This window comes from Leopardus geoffroyi, chromosome C3 (genome assembly GCF_018350155.1).
Source record: "Leopardus geoffroyi isolate Oge1 chromosome C3, O.geoffroyi_Oge1_pat1.0, whole genome shotgun sequence".
NCBI lineage: Eukaryota > Metazoa > Chordata > Mammalia > Carnivora > Felidae > Leopardus > Leopardus geoffroyi.
The window spans coordinates 45274713-45292735 of NC_059338.1; the positions used below are offsets into that span (position 1 = coordinate 45274713).

At 43.7% G+C, this 18023-nt stretch overlaps 1 protein-coding gene across 9 annotated transcripts in view; it reads left to right on the top strand.

Moving 5' to 3' along the window:
* The window catches only part of TSEN15 (tRNA splicing endonuclease subunit 15), a 179119-nt gene that overhangs the window by 48194 nt on the left and 112902 nt on the right, over positions 1-18023 (top strand). For 8 of the 9 annotated variants that reach the window (XR_006705804.1, XR_006705806.1, XR_006705798.1 and 5 more), the window contains exons 4-5: positions 10352-10448; positions 11899-12012. The gene's annotated coding sequence lies outside the window, so the exon portion shown is untranslated. Of the gene's footprint in view, positions 1-10351; positions 10449-11898; positions 12013-14660; positions 14810-18023 lie in introns of all 9 variants that reach the window. The other variant, XR_006705807.1, reaches the window with a different exon arrangement.

Sequence of the window (18023 nt, forward strand, 5' to 3'; positions counted from 1 at the left end):
GGCAGGCAACCAGAAACAGCGTGGCCTTCCTCATTCTGAAATGTGAGGTCTAAGCGATGTAAGTGAAGCATTGACAGGGTCTGTGACACACCCTTTAGCACAGTTCTGTGCAGTAGCAGGAATAGCTTTATTTGTGAAAAGCCCAGGGTGGATGATGTCTCACTCACTGTGAGTTTGATATCCACAGACAGACCTACCTACCCTCACAAAAATTCCCACTGTGCTGCCTGCCATGGTGCCTGAAATTTGTGTCACAAGTTCCTAGTTCTCTAGAGGCCACCAATAAAATGTCGGTACACAACCCAGGAGAATTAACAAATGAGCTATGACCTTTCCTTTCCTAGCTAAGAGACCTGCCTCTAGAGAATGGGACTTGGAGCAAAGAGATTTTAATGGAAGAAATATTAAAAAAAAAAAGTTCTGGATAGGGGTGGGAGTAAAGGAAGAACATTAAGAAACGAGTCACCACCATTGAAGACCTAACGTAATCTGTGGTGCTAGCTACCAGGTCACAGATGGACACAAAGGGGAGCCTCTAAGGACAGTGGGACCAAAGGGGGACCAGAAGGGTCTCTCAGACAAGGAAGGGGCCCAAAGGGACATTTTCTTGTTCCCCAGTTTTACCCAGATCAGGGCCTGGAAAGGAAGACTCCCTTCACTGCTGCTGGGACAGTGAGCTCCGGGAAGACAGTGACCGTGTCTTCTTGTCTGTGTCCCCAGAGCTCAGCACAGTACTTACCTCACTGAATAGACCTGCCACGAATTCACTTCCCTGCTCTCGTTTCACCTGCTTGTTCCTTTCAGATGTTTCTATAAGCAACCCTACATTCATACCAATGAACTTTCCATATCACCATTTCGCCTTCTGTAAAAAAAGCAACACCAACAACAACAACTTATTTGTTGGCAGTGAGACCTTGGACAAATTACTTAACCTTCAGTTTACTAGACAATAAAAGCGAGAGAATGCCCCTGACTTCCTGAGCTCATAGTGTGGACTCAGTGGGGTTGTTATGAACAGAATTGTGCCCCTCCCCACCAAATTCGTATGGTGAAGCTCTAACCCTATTTTTGACTATTTGAAGTCAGGGCCTATAAGGAGGTAATCAAGTTAAAATGAGGTTGTAGGGTTAGGCCTTAACCCAATAGGACCTGTGTCTTTATAAAAAGAGGAAGAGACTCTAGAGATCTCTTTCTGTCTCCTTGGGTGCACAGAGGAAAAGCCTTGTGGGGACCCAGTGAGAAGGTGGCCGTCTGCAAGCCAGGAAGAAAGGCCTCAAAATAAACCAGATTTTCTGGCACCTTGGTCTTAGACTTCTAGCTGCCAAAACTGTCAGAAAATTGATTTCTGTTGCTTAAGCCACCCAGGCTGTGGCTTTTGTTATGGAAACCCTAACAGACTAATATGGAGGTAACTCATCTAAAGGGCTTTGCTACAGAGCCTGACACAAGGTGGGGATTCATTAAGTGCAGCTGTTGTCATTACTTATTGCATCCAATAAGAATACCTTTCTAGAAGAGAAAGAGAATCTGGAAATGCTGATACCAAACAGTTTGAAAATCCCCTTTAAGCTCCTGACGAGAAATTGAGGACATCAGAAAGAAGGCAAACCACACTCACTGAAGTTTTCTAATCCTATTTCTGCGTATAAGGCATAATGGTTTGTGTCAAATAATATGCCTGCATCTTTCCTCTGAGGAATTTTACATGCTCATGCCAACAACTTATATATCAGGCAAACGTCTGTGTCCTGAGGATGAGCTAAGGGAATGTCTGAGATGGCCCCGTGCCTGAGGCCAGGACCGTGCGCAGAGGGGCGCTAATAAAATAATTGTGTTTGCTTCACTCTCTCTGTAGTTTAGGCTGTGCAGTCTGGAAGCAGGCCAGGCTGGTCTGTTTTAGGAATTGCAGCGTTGAGTTTACAGTATAAGACAGATTTTACTTCAAGCAGGCCTTAACTAATAATGGCCTTTTAGAAGTACAGCTAGCTGTGACTCATGGGCACATCAGGGTGAGGGACCTCCCAAAACTCTATTCTTTCACTAAAACTCTGAGGTTCTGGTTTCTTAATGTTGTTTACATTCCTCAGGACACCTCTGTTGGCCCCTCCACGTGGACTTCTGGGCTACGGACCTCCTGTGAGCAGGTGGGGGAGGGGGAAGAAGAGGCCTCTCAAGCAACTACAGTTCTTTTTGTTTGTATTTTCAATCCAAATTCATGCGTTGGATATGGTACTAAAATCCATAAATCCATTTGGGAAAACAGAACCATCTGGGCTCATTGGTCAGAGTTCTAAATGGTGTAGAAAGAAGGAAAAAAATGTGACTTCTCATAAATGGGAAGGGGGTTGCCTTGGCTTAATTGAAAGCAGTTGAAAGGATTCTTTTGTCTGTTTTTTTCCCCTTAAGTTTTTCTTTAAATCAATGTTGTCCAATTGTCCTCAGAGACGACATAAGGCACAGTTGAAACTTCTATTGTCCTTTGCTGTTACTGCCTCTCCATCAACCTGGCTTCACAGGGTATGATGTTGTGGCCTATAGGATTTCTTGCCATTTATTCCTCTCTTGCAGATGAATGAAGTGCTAAAATATGGTTCATTAAACTCCCTTCTTTTTGTATCTCCCAGACACTAAGTATTCTTTGATTCAATGTTGATTCAACATATTCATTAAACCCAAACATTTACTCAACACTCACCAGGTTCCAGGACCTTTTAAAGGCAGTGGGGATGCTAAGGCAAATGAGACACAGATCCTGCCTTCAAAGAGCTCCTGTTTAATGGGAAAGCAGAGAATTCATTCCTAACACATGACCACAGAGGAGGACAGAGCATGGAGAAAGTCTTTGAAGAGAGTACCAAAGGATTTGGCAGTGACCTTCCATGAGGGAAGAAAAAGAGAGGAGCATTAGTGGGAAGAAAGATGAAATGAGGAAAAAGAAGCAATATGCAGGTTGTTTTCGAGAGAATCAGTCATTCTGATGTATGGATGAAGGCAGCTGGTGATGTCAGTGTATTTTGCAGACAAGTTTAGTTTGAACACCAGGAAGGTAGCCTCAGTAGGTGAAAGCCTGAACAGAACAATCTTTCTCATCTTGAGCTGCACTAAATAGTAATTTAGCAAAGGAAGGAAGGGTGGAAAGAAGGAAGGAAGGAAGGAAGGAAGGAAGGAAGGAAGGGAAGAAGGATGGAAAGGAGGAAGGGAAGAAGGGAGGGAGGGAGGAAAGGAAATCACCTTATATGCTTGGTAAAAAATCGTATATGAATCTGTCTGCCTCCATTCCATAATTCCAACCCCCCTTCCCAGAAAGAGTTGAGAGATTGGCCCACCAGAGTTTCTCTTTAAGAGAAACTTATAAGATACAACTAATAAACACCAAATTCATTGTTTGCCTGGTTTCTCAGAAGATTGGGGAATGGGCTCACCTTGCCTTAAACCCATGAGAAGTGCACTATCTTAAGAAAAGCAACGGGGCACCTGGGTGGCTCAGTCGGTTGAACGTCCAACTTAGGCTCAGGTCATGATCTCACAGTTCGTGAGTTCGAGCCCCGCATCAGGCTCTGTGCTGACAGCTCAGAGCCTGGAGCCTCCTTCGGATTCTGTGTCTCCCTCTCTCTCTGCCCCTTCCCCACTCATGCTCTGTCTCTCAAAGATGAATAAACGTTAAAAAATTTTTAAAAAAGCAATGACAGTATGATATCTTTTATTACATAGGGTGATATAAAGATGGATACAATTAAATATATATTATGATGTGGTTTGAACATTGTAGTAAATTAGCATGTAGCTTTGAATTTGTTATGCTCGTGGCCAAAATCTGTTATAAACAAGTTGGAATGCTGCTCAGATTGTGTCAAAAATAAGTTTCCAGAAAGGAGCCCTAGCATATGCCTACACAAATGTAGTACCGCTCATAAGGAACAGGGAAGTGAGGGGCAAGAGAGAGATCTACTAGCTACTAATTAAAGCTGAATTTAAGGATTGCTATGGGATTTTCAAATGGACTGGGGTCAATGGTGAATCTTATTTAAAGGCCATTTGGGGAGGAAGAAGGGCCAGCAGGAGCAGGAAGACTTCAGGAAAGCACCTGTACCCCTTCAAAAATACAAGTCTTTGGTTTCTTCCTTTCATCCCACTCACTCATCGGGCTTAACTGGTGGGATCTGGTTTTGATTCTATCTGCATAGCTATTTTGTACATATGTGGACACCCCAGATTCTAGTGGTAGTAAAGAAGTTCACTCAAACTTGCTCAGTCCAGAGATCAGGTGATGGAAATCATGTTCACCTGTGCATTCCGAGTACCCAACATAGATGTTCAATATGTTCAGTGTCTAAATTAACAGGCTCCTTGCTCTATTAGTTGTACTACTGGAAAATCTGTTTCTCTAAAAAATATTTTCTAATTATCTACTCCTTGGCAGGTATTATATAAAGCACTAGGGATATAAGTGTGAGCAAGAGAGGCATGACCCTGTCTTCCTGGAGCTTGTTGCTCATAAAGAGAGGCAACAATGAAATCAGAAATTATAAGAAGTTATGATAACATCGTAATATGGTAAGTGGGGTGCTGATGAGGTCAGTGCCAGGGACACCATGTCTGCTGGGAAGGTAGATCAAGGAATGCTTCCTGGGATAAGTGACTCAGATGAAGTTAGTCAGAGTTCTCAGCCCTAATGGGATTTATAATCTATTTGGAGAAGGAACACTGTCACACATGCAAAAGTAAGGAACAGTGTGATATAAGATGCTCCAGGTTCAGTGTTAGAACATGGATTATAGATGGTAGAAAGGGCAAAACCAGAGGACAGAAGTGGGCATGGAGGTTTTCCAGGAGGGAGGGGCCCATGACTGTCCTTGAGAAATGGGGAGGACAGTGGAATAGAACAAGAGGAAAAAAGGCTGAGATGAGAATTGCACCAGCTGGGGAAGGGAAGCCTAAGATGCGTGGTAGCAGGAAATAGGCTGAATTATGCAGGACCTGGAAAGTCAGGCAAAAATGGAAGTAGAGACATAACCATATTATAGTTATTATTTTAAATAATATGATAAAAGCTACTACCTTTCACGTCCCAGTCTGGGGTTAGGTGCTGGGCAGGAAATGTTTAGCAATAAGCCTGCCATCCTTCCTCTCTCTTTAGCAGGGGGAGGCCTATGGGAAAGGAAGAAGGAAGGTAACAGTCAAATCTTCATGTAAACACACTAATGATATATGGCTAGCGCAGGTTCTTATCTATGAAATGCTTTTGGAAGGAGGTAACTGTCCTGCCTGGGTTGCTCATCTGTGGCAAACCTGGAATCTATGGATGTAGCGAGCATGGGTCCTGGGAAAAGGTAACGTGAGTTATGCAACTATCTGAATATAATGTGAAGATACTTGATGATGGCTCTTTTCTGTATAGGTGATGTGGCCACGTACATGGCTTAAAGGTTTTCTGTTGATCTGGGTAAGAGAGTGTCTTGATGTGGCATGAAAGGCCTGAGGATTTGCATGAGTCCTGGACCCCTGGCTGCTTTACCTGGGCTTTGTGATTGTTTACTTCATTGAAATTATTAGTAAAGCTTGATGCTGGTCAAGGTCTCTATTTTTATGAGTCTGCTTTAACACTCTGATCCTTTGTGTTGCCTTAGATACATTACGTATATTGTCTCATATCAACTGTATATGGTAGGTGCTCAGAGAAACTGGTTAATTTGTCCAATATCATACAATGAGGAAGCAGCAGCCTCCAATTTCAACCCAGATCGGACTCCACAGCCCACACTCTTCCCACTGTTCTGCATTGTTCCCCTTTTTAAACTTGAACAGAAGAGAACAGAAAAGAACAGCTCATGGGGCCCCAGGAAAGCCCTGGAGGACCAACAGGAAGCCCAGAAGCCCTTTGAAAGCCACTTCCCCAAAGTACAGTTTTAATGGGAAAAGTCTTTCTGGTATAAAACCTGATTCATTCGAGATCCGAAAGGTAGTGTTTGTGTCACATTTTCCATGGAAATTCCCATTTTCACCAGAGGCTTACATCCCCACTGGGACTCTGCGACTCATGGAGCATTTGTGTGCTATCGGGGGAATAATACCACAGTCTTTGAATGCTGAGAGAATGGCCAAAAGACTCTGCCCTTGATCAGAATCAGATGATATAAATTGGAGTTTCTAGTTCCATCTTTAGCTCGAAAGCAAGCTGGGCCTTGTGGGAAGACTCACTATTCCCCGATGGGTTGGATCAGCCATATTTCACATGGGCTTCAGTTTATGAGGACATTTGTACACATTCATTCACAGCTCTGAGGGTTTTTTTTTTTTCCGTCTGTTTTGTTTTGTTTTGTTTTGTTTTCACATGAATTTTTACAAAGCATTGGATCCATTTCCTGTTAGGAACTCGAGGTTCTCTTAAAAAAAAAAAAACTGGCATATGAATGTGAGGAAAGGGGGTAGGCCATATCGAAGAATCCACTTTTTCTTTTCTGGAGAAGTGGTTTAATTCTAGTTGCCTCTGGTCAAGGAGTCCCATTCTTAGAGGCCAGCTGACTAGTATAGCACCTTGGTTCCTGTTAAAACCACCACGGGATACCCATAACTGGGATGTGGCATATTGCCTTATGCCTGGAGCTCTCTCAGGGCTGCCGCCATCGTTAGTGGACAGATGGAGCCATCTTCCCTTCCCTGGCTGTGCCTGTTTAATCATCTCTGGAGGTAGCTATTGTACCACCAGCTAACACAAGTGCTTAATAAACATCTAAATTGCAATACCCCCAGAAAGGTGTTCACCTTGATAGAAAAATCTGACGAAAGAGCACCAGAATCTTTATTTCAACAATCAAAGCAGACCCACACATATCCGGTATCTATTTACAGCAATATGCTGAGGAGCACTTTACCTTGGGTCTTTACAAGAAAAGTAAAAATTTAGTTGAGAATTACCAAAACCCAGTAATTACTGAGCTTAGTTGAGAGAAGGCAGTGGTCTGATGTAGACTTCAAGTTTCTCTTTTTCTGGATTCCATTGATCCCCTTCTTCGCCTACACTTAGCATCCCACTGTGGTCTCTCTCCCCTGGGCAATTGCTTTCTTGCTTCTGGACTCTTACCATCTTCAGGGTCTTTGGTCTTTGTTTATGCTCTTATCCGATCTTCCTTTTATACACAACCTTTCTAAGTCATGCAGGAGAACTTGATTTGTTCTAATGCATGGCAGAATACTGGCTATTCACTTTGTTGAGTTGCCAGCCTATTTGCTGATGGTCCTGTGATTTTCCAGACTCAGCACTTGATGTTCTTTATGTCTTGGTGCCCTGCTCCTTATATTCTTTCTTTGGCCTTCCATGTAATGAGAAAAAAAAGAATAAATACTTCTTTGCTTGTGAAGGGAAGAGTAAACTACAACTGAATATGGATTTCCTGCAATGTTACGAAGACATAGACATACAACTGTCTTTGTAACACCACAATCCATCGAATCATCTAATATGGTAAACGGAATATCTAACTAACTACTGGCTTAAACAGGGAGCTGTTTCTAGGCATAATTAATATAGTAACAAGGTTGTCAGGATTCCAGATTGACTTATCTGTCATTCTTTGTCTTCATACTACAAATCCAAAGAAAGACAGGGAGAAAGCTCATCCCATTAGAGTTCTCTCTTTTCAAAAAAAATAAAATGGAGGGAAATCTTTTCCAGAATATATACCCCACCTCTAGCAGGTTTCCCTTTAATACTATGGGTCAGGATAAGGTCACTGCCTATGCTGCCTGTAATGCAACTGGGAGAGTCACTGGTCTCTTTATTGGAAGTGGACTTTGTATGTAAAGAAGGAGGGGAAAGGCTCTTGGGTAGCAAACCACTGTCACAGACAAATTCATATGTTGAAACCCTACCCTTCGATGTGATGGTGTTAGGAGATGAGGCCTTTTGGAGGCAATGAGAATGAGATAGGATCCCTTGAAAAGGATGGAACCCTTGAAAATCATGAGAGAGCTTGCTTCCTCTCTCTGCTTTTTCCACCATGAGGAGAAATCTGCAACCCAGAGCAGGACCTGACCATGCTTGCACCCTGGTCTCAGACTCCCAGCCTCCGGAACAGTGAAAAAATACATTTCTGTTGTTTATAAGCCATCCAGTCTATGGTATGCTGTTAGAGCAATTCCAACAGACTAAGACAACCACAGCCATTCAATACTCACCTAAAGTGCAACAGCCGAGGGATGGATTATATTTAATCATTTCACGCTTGCTGTCACACGAGCCACACAAACAGTTACTATGGAGTCATAAAAGAAGAGACCTCAAAAGTTGGGAAGTCCTGAGTCTCTGGCAAGCTTTTATTTTTTACAAAAGCTCCCTTACCTGGCTGTGGTTTAATATCTACTGAAACCCCGAGGATATCACACACACACATGCACACATGCACGCACGCATATCTGACACCTTTTATGTAGACTTGGTCACAGCTATGCACATTACTGAATCATTTCTAAAATCAGAACAGGAGCTTACCAGAAAATACTCTAACAAGTCTAGGAATTGTAACAAAATCTTGGATACAGCAAGGGCTAGATGCAGCTCAGCCTCTGAGTATTGCTGATTAAGTTACTAAAAAAGAATTTAGCAACTAGGATTTTCTAATGATGAAATTTTTTTCCTGTGTAATTGACAGTAGCAAATTTAACAGAAGAAACGCTGAGGAATGGTGATTATAGACGCATCCCAACCTAATTTTTCTTCCCCAGTCTAAAATAAAAGGCATGGAGCTCAAACCCCTGGGGAAAGCAAGAAAGCCAGGTCTGTATACTTTTGGTAAAGACAGGTTCCCTTCTTAGGATGATGTGTCTGCAGAATCATCTGGAGAAGCAGATGTGAGGGAGGTTAATCCGCTTACTTAAAATATCCTGAAATAGCAGGAAAAGCTATTTGAATCTCAGAAAGTCTGTGAGGTAGTTGAATGGGTTAATCAATATTTCAATTGATGAACTGGCTTGCTGAGGGGCTTTAGGGGACGCCTTTTCCCTTCCTCTGAAGAAATAACAAAGTGGTTGGGTGAATCAAGGGTCACACCCAGGGCACCTGGAAGGGAACCTCTGTGGAACTCTCTCTTGGGTTTGATTGTGGAGTTTTGTTTGTTTGTTTGTTTGTTTGTTTGCTTGTTTTTTTAATGTTTATTCCTTTTTGAGAAAGAGAGAAAGAGAGAGCAGGGGAGGGGCAGAGAGAGACACACAGAATCTAAAGCAGGCTCCAGGCTCTGAGCAGTCAGCACAGAGCCTGGGGTGGGGCTCAAACTCACAAACCTCAAGATCATGACCTGAGCCAAAGTCCGACGCTTAATCGACTGAGTCACCCAGGTGCCCCAATGGTTTTTTTTTTTTAAGTTTATTTATTCATTTTGAGAGAGACGGAGACAGCATGAGTAGGGGAGAGGCGGAGAGAGAGAATCCTAAGCAGGCTCCGTGCTGCCAGCTGTGGAGCCAGATGCAGGGCTTGAGCTCACGAACGGTGAGATCATGATCTGAGCCCAAACCAAGAGTCATTCACTTAACCGACTGAGCCACCCAGGCACCCCCTTGATTATGTTTTTAAGGGTTTGGAAAAATTAAGAAATGTTAGGCCTCTTTCTGATTAGTTTCTGAAACACTCACCTAGTGGTAACAATGTTTATTGAAGAAATTGTATATTGTGTGTACAGCAGTTTTGACAGGAGTCCTGACCCTGCGGGTGAGGAGGAGCCCGTAAGTAGCACAGCGCGATCTCCAATTGGAAGAAAGAACATGCGGGGGCTCCTGGGTGGCTCATTCGGTTGGGCGTCCGACTTCTGCTTAGGTCACGACCTCATGGTTTCTGAGTTCGAGTCCCACGTCAGGCTCTGTGCTGACAGCTCGGAGCCCGGAGCCTGCTTCAGATTCTGTGTCTCCCCCTCTCTTTGCCCCTCCCCTGCTCTGTCTCTATCTATCAAGAATAAATAAGCATTAAGAAAATTAAAAAATAATAATTAAAAAGAAGAAAGGACATGCTGGGACACATGCCTTTAGAAAGGAAGCATTTGATCCTTGAGGAGACAAGGGGACAGAAAATTTTTTAAAAAATCTAGCCTATGGGGAAAAAAAGGGCAAAGAGACATTTAGAGTAGGTTGAAAATAAGAATGTTAAAAAAATTAACATCTTCTCTTTGATAAGAGTAAGTAGACAGTTATGGTCTTTTTATTCCATTTAGAAGTTCTAGAACCAGTGCAGTCTCACTGGGGAACTGCAGACAGGCCGGGCACTTTCACAATTTTCATACATGTATTCACTCATTTATTCTTCCAGGCATCGTTCATTAATCATCCGTCCCCAGTCATTTACAAGGGGCCTCCTCTATTTCAGGCAGCAGAGCCACCATGATGAACAAGAAGTTCTTCATCTGGAGGACTGCGGCTCGGCTGGAGGGAGGCATATATAAACAGCTAGTAGGTTTAACACAGTAAGTGCTGCACTAGACCTAACAGCAGGTCACTGTGGGCGCATAGGAAGGAGAACCCCTGACTCCTCTTGGGTGGCTGGGAAAGGCTTCACAGAAAGGGACGTTAGAAGTGGGCCTGGGAGGACGAATGGGAATTGGTCAGGTGAAAAGAACGAGGAGGAAACCCCACTGAGGGAAGGGTCTGTGTGAAAGCCCTGGGGTGTGACTGGGCTCGCTGAGAAGAGGAGACAGCAGTAAGGGTAGGGGTGAGGCCCGCCTCCAGAAGGTGCGGGAGAGGTGACCAGGGCGAGCTGAAACAGGAGCCCTGGTGTGGGGGAGGCCCTCCACCTCAGGGGCTGGAAGGTACCAGTGCACCCCATGGGGCCCAGGCCCTCCCACCACACACACACACACACACACACACACACACACACACACCACACACACACCCTCCACACACACACAGGAACTGTTGTTTTGGTTAGCCCCCTCCTGAGAATACAGTTGAGTCTCTCAGTTGTGCCCTCCAGAGCCCAGCACTCTGGGAACCCTCTAAGGTACTTTGGTAGAAAGGACCCAACAGTGGTTTTTAAGCATGGCAATGACACACACACTGGCTCTCTAGGCTGAAAGTTCATTGAGTCAGGACTAGGTCTGACTCATGAGCAACTCGGTCTCCTGTGAAGACTTGGCATGTAGAAGGTCCTTCCTAAGTATCTGCTACTTCGTTAAATGAACTCAATGAATCAGGCGGAGTGGAGAATGGACTAGCGAGGAAGGAGACTATGATCAGCCCAACTGAGAGGCTGAGACATAATAATCCAGGTGAACTATCACAGTAGGGTTAGAGAGGACGGGCCAGTATTTAGACCAGCACTGTCCAATAGAACTTTCTACAGTGATGGAACTGCTTTTCGGCACTGTCCATAACACCAGCCACTAACCACATGTGGCTCTTGAATACTTGAAATGTGGCTAGTGAGAGTCAGGAACTGAACTTTTAATTTTAGTTAATTTAAATGTAAATAGCCACATGTGAACAGCCACACTGAACAGCACAAAACTAGAGTTTTCTGTGGCAGAATCAAAAGAACTTGTAACACATTGGATATGTTCATTAGTTCAATCAACAAGGATTTATTGATCATTTTCTGGGTTCTGGAGGAGAAAATGGGGGCCAATTTGTGGCAACTGTATGTACCATGCTAAGGTGTTTAGAGTTTGTAATAACGAGGGGAGGAGAATGGACAGGCTATTTCAGCAGGATTGGTCAGGGAAACCATCTCTGCGTGACAAGTTGAGAGTTGGATGATGAGAAAGTTATGCGGCTTAAGAAAAACAAAAACAAAGACTCCAAATAAGAACTAGATCAATCATTGATGAAAGAGAGCAATAAAATTCAGCATGAAACACTCAGAGCAAGAAGGGACCTGCACCATCTGTAAGTCTATCTCGCTCTTCCTTTCTCTAGGAAGGCAACAGAAGCCCAGAGAGGTAAACTGACTTACCTAAGGCCACACAGCTACTTAATAACACATTTGAGAACAGACTCAGTCTCCTGACTTCCAACTCCACTACTTACTGGGTAAGTCTATCTTAGCATCTCAAACCTCATTTTCCTGATTACTGCAAAGGGTTATTGCGAGAAATGAAAAATGTAACAGAGACAAGGTGTTAAAAATGGTAGCTATTTTCATTACTGGAGTTGCTTTAATCTTACAGGGTCCTCTCAAGTAATTATGTTATTAATAAGAACTATGTCATTCTTTTAGCAATACAAAAGCATAATGCAAAAAATTTAGTAATTTAATAATACAAAAAGCATTAAGAGAGGCAATGAGCATTCAACTCCTAATTTGTTTTAGTTGTTGTTTGGGGTGACTCTCAGCCTTGGTCCTGTGCAGTCAACAACAAGTACTACCTGCCATTTGCCTAGAGGCAGCGCAAGAATTACGAAATTTTGGAATTCTCTGTAAGGGAAGAAATAACCAGCCTCGACACGGCCTCCCTTACAACCCCACCTTGTTAAGTGGTGGCAAGTATCACAGTCCTCAGATGCTTCTGAAGACAGAAAAATGAGGCTTTGGTTTTCCCGACAGGCACAGCTGTCATCAAGTTCCTTGTGGAAAGCTGCTGTAGACAGAGGCTGAACGGAAGTGAGGGCTTTAACAGGATGTGAACGTTGAAATGATGAAGTGTGCGCTAAAAGCATATGGCACAGGGAAGGATTTTCTGCCTTCAGGATTAGGCACCACATCTGTGCCCTGTGAGCTTATAGTTTTGTAAATATTCAGACAAGACAAACAGTACGATAAACAGGGTCATGCCTTTGCCAGAGTGACAGTCGGTGTGGAAATATACGTGGTGGCTCTCTCTGACTTCTCCGGGTCATTTGGTGTTCAACCCAGGAACTAGCCCACGCTCAATCCATTCTGTTGTGTGGCGTCCAGGCTTAGTGACTATGGAGCCACCGGTGCAATTATCACTAATCAGTAGTTGGATACGCTGCCTGAGTAACATGAACAACGAGGCACTGAACAACTGCAGGCCGTTGTGAAAGAGGGGCTGAGAGCCATGTCTGAGGCTCGCTGCCCATCGCCTCACCGCTCCAGCCCCACCTGGTGAAGCCAGGATCCTCTGCCCAGACTGTAGGGCCGTCACCTCCTCCCATCATTCCTGAGCAGCAGGGACCTATCAAGATAATGCCTCTGCACCTTCAGTGCTCCCAGTGTACCTCCCAGTAGACACAGTGACATAGTCAGAGCCATAGAGGCAGAGGGTCCAAACCCTTGGCCTGAATCTAGCAGGTCTGGATCCCAGACCTCTTTGTACCACACAGTTCAGCTTGGGGCAGTTACTTAATTTCTCAGAACCTCTATGTTCTCAAATGTGGAACTGGAATAATGTCTACCTCATAGGCTTATGTGAATCAAAAAACTTATTATTGTATGGGAAAATGCTTTGAAAAATAGAAAGCACTACTCAAATGAGAGCAAGGTATTATTTAGTAGTCTACACCACATGGTATATTTTTGTGGGAAAAAATAAAGCCTCCTGAATATTACATTATATTCATATCACTTCATTCATTCATCCATTCATCCACCTCTTCATTCATTCAGCACAGTTTTATGAGACAAGGAATCTAGGCCCAGTGCTGTGGCGTATACTAGGTAGATATCAGATCATGAACAGCTCAGATTACTATTCCTCATGGAGCTTACAGTCTATTTAGGAGAGGGGGACACTGTAAACCAATAATTATGCAAATGCATTTAAAATTACAAAGCGTGCTAGGTGCTGTGAAGAAAAAGTGCGTACGGCCATGAGCGAGGCTAATAGTGGAGGTCCTAAATATGAGACTCAATTGAGTTGACTGACTTGAGACAAGGGACTTCAAGGTAGCAGAAAGAGTATGGGGGAAGCCCTTGAGAAAGCAGAGCATTTGGTAAATTCAAAGACCGAGAGGCCCATGTGGCTGGAACCCAGGAAAGAAGGATCATGTCGCCAAATTCGTGCAGGCAGAGCAAGGGTAGCAGATGCCTCCTAGGATTCTGTTGTCAGAGAGCTGCGAAGTTTGAGCCCTAGTGGAGAAAGGACAGAGCAGTTACAAGACTGGGAAAATGAACTCACTAGAGAAATGTGGTAATATAGTTGTGTGATCCATTTAACTTGAGATAAGATAAACTCATAAAGATTCTAATCTCTTGGTTGGGAGATTTCTTTTATAGCAGTGTTCAGCACTTAGATGCAGTCACATAAATTAATTTTGACATTGTTAGTTGTGGCTTTCCACTCTGTACTATTCTACATAAACATTTCTACATGTTTGTAGTCCATAAACTTGTTATGCATAATGGCTGTATAATGTTCCATCACGCTTTCCATCGGGACATTTTGGGCCCTTCCACACACTGGTGTGGTTTTTAGTTCTGTATAGATCCCCCCCCCCCACCCTTAAAAATAGTGCTGCTGGGAATCTTTTTGTTTTCTTCTGAGTTATTTTCTTGGGTTACATTCCCTCATGGGTCACTTCTCTGCATGTCAGATGGCTGCTCTGATGCTCATGGTCTTGTTTTCTCATGCTTTATTTGTCTGGATGTGAGCAAATTCCCTGGGTACCAGCTGCCTCAGGGAGTTGCACGGGAGGGGCAGGGGCAGGCAGGAAGAGGGTCATCCTCATTAGAAAGACGGAGAGTACCAGCTCTTGCCTTAATGTGTTTTATCCTCTAGGATGGCATCTGTGTTGGGGGTTTGCTCTACACTCAGAACCTCCATGGCCGTTAGCCTGACAGGTAGTTCATTCACCTCTCTCACTTTGCAATCTCCCCCAAGGGACTTTTAAGTTCCTGGGGAACGCTGTATGTGGAATAAAATGCAAGGTATGGCAATGACTTGACTTGTTAGCAGGAAGTGATTGTGAGAAGAGACCTAAAATCTCTCTGAATGTAATTCACTCAAAGTGATAATTCTATCATCTAAGGCAGATGGTTCCCTGAGTATCAACCTTTTAATTTCTTTCTTTAATATTTCATTCAGAATTTCTAGATGTTGTTTAGAAATTGGTCAGGGACCAACTAAACCAAATCGAGCACATTATCAGGGAAATTCAGACAACAAATATCTTTTTCTTGCCTGATCATGGCTCACCCACTCATTTGATCCAGTGTATCTCTTAAGCATTTGCTTTTAACATTAGTCAAAAAGTTAACGGAACAAAACAGAGTAGCTGAACTCATTTGATTTGGGATAGAATATAGCACTCTGTCCTCTGGGGAAAAAGTTCTATTCCCTGAGTCAAACATAACACCACATAATAATGATTCAGTCTAAAGTTTTTGAAAACTGGAGAATAAGTCCCAAAAGGTTTCTCTATTTTATTAAAAGAAAACAAAACAAGAAGACAAAAATGGAATATAATAACTATTTTGTCCTCTTACCCAAAAGGGTGCATAGGAGAAGACAAAATCATAGCCTTTTTGATCAGCACCACCATCACTGACTGTCAGTGATACCTACTGTTAATAATAATGGCACAAAACAGCTATGGAGCGTTCACTGTGTGCCAAGCACGGTGCTTTACATTTTGCCCTCATCTCACCTCCGCGAGGTAGATTTTCTCAAAGTCACACAGCTAATGAATGATGGACTCAGGATTCAAAGTGTGACCCCAAAGCTAGTGCCCTTCACCTCGTCTCTGCCCTTGGGGCTACAGTGACTGGAGGCAGTGTGCGGTAACAAGACAAACTCATGCCAGGGGTTCCGGAGCATGGGTGTCACCTCCATGTTAGCCTCCAAATTCACCTGTTAGGTGCATTTAGGTAAGTTGCTCAAGCCTCCTTGCGATTCCACTTTCAATGAAGCAGCATGGACTCCTATTTTTTTCTAACTCCCAATGTGAGGTCATGCTAGGCGATAGCTGTGAAAGTTCTCTGATAACCAACCATAAAGTCCTATAGAAATAGAAGGACTTATTAATGTGTATTGTGATTGCTCTGATGATGTGGCAAGATTCTCATATTTAAAATGTGAGGCTGGGGCGCCTGGGTGGCGCAGTCAGTTAAGCGTCCGACTTCAGCCAGGTCACGATCTTGCGGTCCGTGAGTTCGAGCCCTGCGTCGGGCTCTGGGCTGATGGCTCAGAGCCTGGAGCCTGTTTCCGATTCTGTGTCTCCCTCTCTCTCTGCCCCTCCCCCGTTCATGCTCTGTCTCTCTCTGTCCCAAAAATAAATAAACGTTGAAAAAAAAAAAATGTGAGGCACGCAATAGCCGCTGTGGGGTAAGGTGGCTCGGTGGGGTCAAATTTGAATGTCACATCCAGTGAGCTTGTGATTCAAAATTAATCATCTCATACCCTGACGTGCCAGGGAATCAGAGAATACCCAGCCAGGAGGCAGCTGGGTTCATGTATGTTGTGTATATGACTTGACTGATGTGATGACAGATGTATTCAAAGCATCACCAGGGTCTCTAAGCAGACCTCCTTCTTGGAAAACTGATGGGCATGGGAGGCTTCCTCCAGTGGCCGCAGGTTGGGAATGGATCGTACCAGATCTAGATCATGAGGTCGAGTTCTAGAACAAGACTGAGGGGTGGAGCAGGAATCGGGTATTCTTCAGAGCGGTCTTGTTGGCCTTGTTCCGACCCAGGCTCCATGCCTTGAGCAATCAGCACATCTCAGGTCTTGGGTTTCTAGATGATGGAATATGTTCCGTCACTGATCAGGACATGGAGGCCAAGGCAGAAATTTCATCTGTACTTCTTGTAAACCCAGCAGACTAGTGGGTCTCAAACTTCAGGGAGACTAAAATCTCTTAGAAAATTTGTTCAAAGGCAGATTTCTGGGATCCATTCCTAGGGGGTCAGGATTTCCTTGGTCTTAGGTGGTAGCCAGGATTCTGCCTTCAAACAAACTCTTAAGTAACTTTGATGCAGATACATACAATTTCTATTTTTAGGGGAGAAATGTAGAGGAAGAGAAGAGAGCTAGTGTGCTAAAAGTTAAAAAGCATTTATTGACCACTTACTATCAACCAGACAGTCTTCTATACATAAATTACCATAAGACATAAAGTGCTACATAAAGTAACTCCATGAACCCTCACCACAGTCCCCTGAGATAAACAATATTTCCTCCACTTTACAAATAGGATGACAGAGGCACAGATTACTTGAGAAGACACTGGCACCCGGTTTCATGGTAGGATGTAAAAATGTTAATATCTCAGAAGAACTTTCCAGGAAAGGGATAGATTGCTCAAATCCCATCCAGAGGGAGAGCCATTACTCCTACTGCTTGATTCTAACATTAAAAATTCATGCCAGCCCAGGGGCACCTGGGTGGATCAGTCGGTTAAGTGGCCAACTTCAGCTCAGGTCATGATCTCACCGGTTCGTGGATTCAAGCCCCACATCAGGCTCTGTGCAGACAACTCAGAGCCTGGAGCCTGCTTCAGATTCTGGTCTCCCTCTCTCTGCCCCTCCCCCACTCACACTCTGTCTCTCTCAAAAATAAATCAACATTAAAATTTTTTTTTAAAAATTCATGCCAGGTAGGAATAGAGGTTGGGTGAAATTGCTTGCCCTAGAATCTGTTTCACCGGATGCAAACTTTGAGACTGGGGACCAGGAAGCTCCCATAGTTCCAGCTTTGTTCATAGGGCCCAGCCTCTCATGAAGAAGTTGCCTTTCTCCCAACCAACTTTTTCCTCGGCAGGCTCCTAATTGAAATGCTGCAGGCCTCATACTTGCCTATCAAGTTTATAGAAATAGGAGTTTTAAGCCTCTTCTAATTAAAAGTATAATGCTAACCATCTATGGTCAGTTGGCTCATTTGATGAGAGTCAATTTAGAGTAAGGGTGAACTCACTGGATTTGCTCTGTTATAATAGAATTCACTGGAATTTCTTTCATGTCTTTGCCTAAGAAAAACAAAGAGGCAGGGAACTCAAGGGACCCCCTTAACCGTCCCTAGTTACTAGGACAATTCAGGCAGCCCAGAGAGGAGGTAGTACTTGAATGGTTGGTTAGAAGTGCTCTCTTCTGATTTCATTATTCATATACTATGATTTTAATAACGTTGAAGTTGGCTGAAGGT